Here is a 3480-nt window from a genome sequence, read left to right on the forward strand (position 1 = left end):
ATACAGAAAATCTAAAAATAATCAATAAATCTAAAAATTTGAATTTAAACCTAGACATAATTAATAAATTATTTAATAATCTAGACAATATCAATTTGGAAAATTCTATCCAAACCCAAGATAATTTAATTAACAAAAAATTAAATTTTAATGATAAGACTTATTTAATAAATTCCACTAATTATATCAACTTAAAAGGTAAAGAAAATATAAGGATAAAATCAAACACTTTGATAAAATCAAAACGAAAGTTAACAAACTTAAAATTAAATGTTAAAGATAACATATTAAACAAAACTAATCTAGAAAATTTAAAATTAACAATTAATAAAAAGTTAAAAGATAAACCTTTAAAGAAATATAATTCAAACAATTTAATTAACTCAAAAATAAATAAAAACCTAAACTTTAAAAATAAGCTATTAAAGAAAGATAATTCAATTAACCCAATAAAATTGAAATTGAAATTGAAAAAAATTTAAATGTTAAATATACTCTTTTAAAGAAAGATAATTTGACCAATTTAATTAATTCAAAATTAAAAACTTAAATTTAAATTATAAATTAAACATTAAAACTTAACTAAAACCAACTCTAATTATACAAGAAATCTTAAAAAGAAAAATCAATAATTTAAGGGGAGGCTCCAGAATAGCTGGCACCTCCAAAAATATATTACCCGACAGGGTAACCCAAACTAACCCGACAGGGTAATTAGGATTAGTTAAAAAGGGACCCAGTTTAACTTGAATCACGGTACGGGTAAAGTTTTTGGATGATAGTACGTTAGGGAAGCTTGGGCATCGCATGTCTAGAAAGATATGGCTTCGATCTGGTGCATTTGGCCAAGTGGAACTGATCGAAACTACCCTTAAACAGAACCTAACTAGTTAGACCAAGGTTTAGTACTAAGCTCCATGGATAGGACTATTCGGAAAACTTCGAAAGGTTGGTTACTTCTAATGACGTCCAAGTGACTCGCCAAGCTTAGAAGTTTATCCGAAGAATGTCTATTTGTTGATACCAAAGCTAAACCTGAATCTAACACAAGTTAAATCAAACCCTATAATTAAATCTAATTCATCTCACAAAATTGTAGGATTCCCTGATTGAAAATATAGATCAGGTGAGATGACTAAGGACCTAAAAGAAATTAATTAAATTAAATTAAATTAAAATTAAATCAATTAAATTAAAATAACATTTTCTTTAATTTAAAATTTTATTTTAAAAATTAAATTTAATTTTCTTTTACTTACAAATTTATTTTAAAAATTGAACTTAAATTATTTTAACCTAAAAATTATTTTAAAAACTCTTTTAAAAGTTCTTTTAAAACTAATTTTAAAAATTCTTTTAAAACTTTTAAAACTTATTTTAAAAATTATTTTAAAAAAAAAAAATTTTAAAACTTATTTTGAAAATTATTTTAAAAATTCTTTTAAAAACTTTTAAAACTTATTTTAAAAAATTCTTTTAAAAATTATTTTAAAACTTATTTAAAAAATTATTTTAAAAATTCTTTTAAAAACTTTTAAAACTTATTTTAAAAATTATTTTAAAAACTTTTAAAACTTATTTTAAAAATTTATTTTAAAAATTCTTTTAAAAAACTTTTAAAACTTATTTTAAAAATTATTTTAAAAACTTTTAAAACTTATTTTGAAAATTATTTTAAAAATTCTTTTAAAAACTTTTAAAACTTATTTTGAAAATTATTATTCTTTTAAAAACTTTTAAAACTTATTTTAAAAAATTATTTTAAAAATTCTTTTAAAACCTTTAAAACTAATTTTAAAAAATTATTTTAAAAACTTTTAAAACTTATTTTAAAAATTATTTTAAAACTTTTAAAACTTATTTTGAAAATTATTTTAAAAATTCTTTTATAAACTTTTAAAACATATTTTAAAAATTCTTTCAAAACCTTTAAAACTAATTTTAAAAAAAATATTTTAAAAACTTTTAAAACTTATTTTAAAAATCATTTTAAAACTTATTTTAAAATTTTTAAAACTAATTTTAAAAACTTTTAAAACTTATTTTAAAAATTATTTTAAAAATTATTTTAAAACTTTTAAAACTTATTTTTAAAATTATTAAAACTTATTTTAGAAAACTCTTTTAAAAATAACTTTTCACTTTAATAATAATAATAATAATAATAAAAACTATTAAAAATTATGATTTAGGCTTTAGGCATATTTTTAACATTAAACATTATTGTAACCTCAAACATTATTTTAACTTTAAAACTTTAAAGTTAAAACATATTTTTATAGTTAAAACTTAACATTAAAACTTTAAAGTTAATTTAGGTTTAAGACTTAAAATTTAAACATAATTCACAATTAAAATCAAACTTAAATTACCTTCAAAAACTATGTTAAGAATAAACTTAAAACTAAATAAAATTAAATAATTAAATTCAAAATTACATTGAAATATGTTGTTAACAAATAATTAAAATTTGATTAACTTAAGATTATAAACTCAATTAAATAAGTGAATAATTGAAATAAGAACTTAAAAAATTAACTTACACTAAATAGTTAATTAATTCTTAATTTAACTCAATAAATCTTAATTTTAACGTTAATCAAAATCCTAATTTCACTATAAATTAAATCATAAGTTATCCTTATTAACTATTAATTCAAATTGAACTTTAACTATGTTTAATAATTTTTTTGTACTTCAAATTACTACTAACTTTAAACTAAATTAATCCAACTTAAAAGGAAGTAAGTGAAAAAATCGAATTATAACTAATACTTTTATTAACCAATTCAATTAATTAATACAAAGGTTAAATCATTTTAAATAAGTATTAAATTATTAAATCAAGTAAAAATTAATCGATAAATTATTGATAATGGTTAATTGTTATTGAATTAATAAAATCGTATCTTATTTAACCTTAAACTAAAGCTTACAAGCCTGAATCTAAAATTAATGATTAATCAAACTCAAATAGATAATTATACCAAGGATACAGAGATAATAATATAAGTGTTACTAGGTAGACAAATGTGTCAGGGCTTGAAATTTAACACACTCAAACCTTAGCATTATATTAAGGGGGAGTAATAAATAAGGAGGATTAATATATTAACGGAGTATCAAATTCAGGGGGAGGTTTATTTATCTCCTTAAGTGTTAGTTTTTAATCTTCTCTTTAAAATCTCTCTAGAAAATTCTACCTCAATTTAAAAAAAAAAAAATTACTTTGAATATTTTTAGCAAATACTTTTAAAATTTTATGTCAAGTTCAGGGGGAGAGATTAATTAAAATTTTCCCTTTATTTAAAAATATTTTAAAATATATGTTTGAAAAATGTTTTCTTAAACCTATTTTTGAAAACCTAAGCTGTTTTACTTTTTATTGAAAATTGATTAGATTTAACTTAGTTTTTGAAAATTGAATTTAAAACTCTAGTTCTTAAAATTTGATTTTACTTAATTTTGACATTTTGATTT

The sequence above is a fragment of the Zingiber officinale genome, chromosome 5B (assembly GCF_018446385.1).
Source record: "Zingiber officinale cultivar Zhangliang chromosome 5B, Zo_v1.1, whole genome shotgun sequence".
Taxonomy (NCBI): Eukaryota; Viridiplantae; Streptophyta; class Magnoliopsida; order Zingiberales; family Zingiberaceae; genus Zingiber; species Zingiber officinale.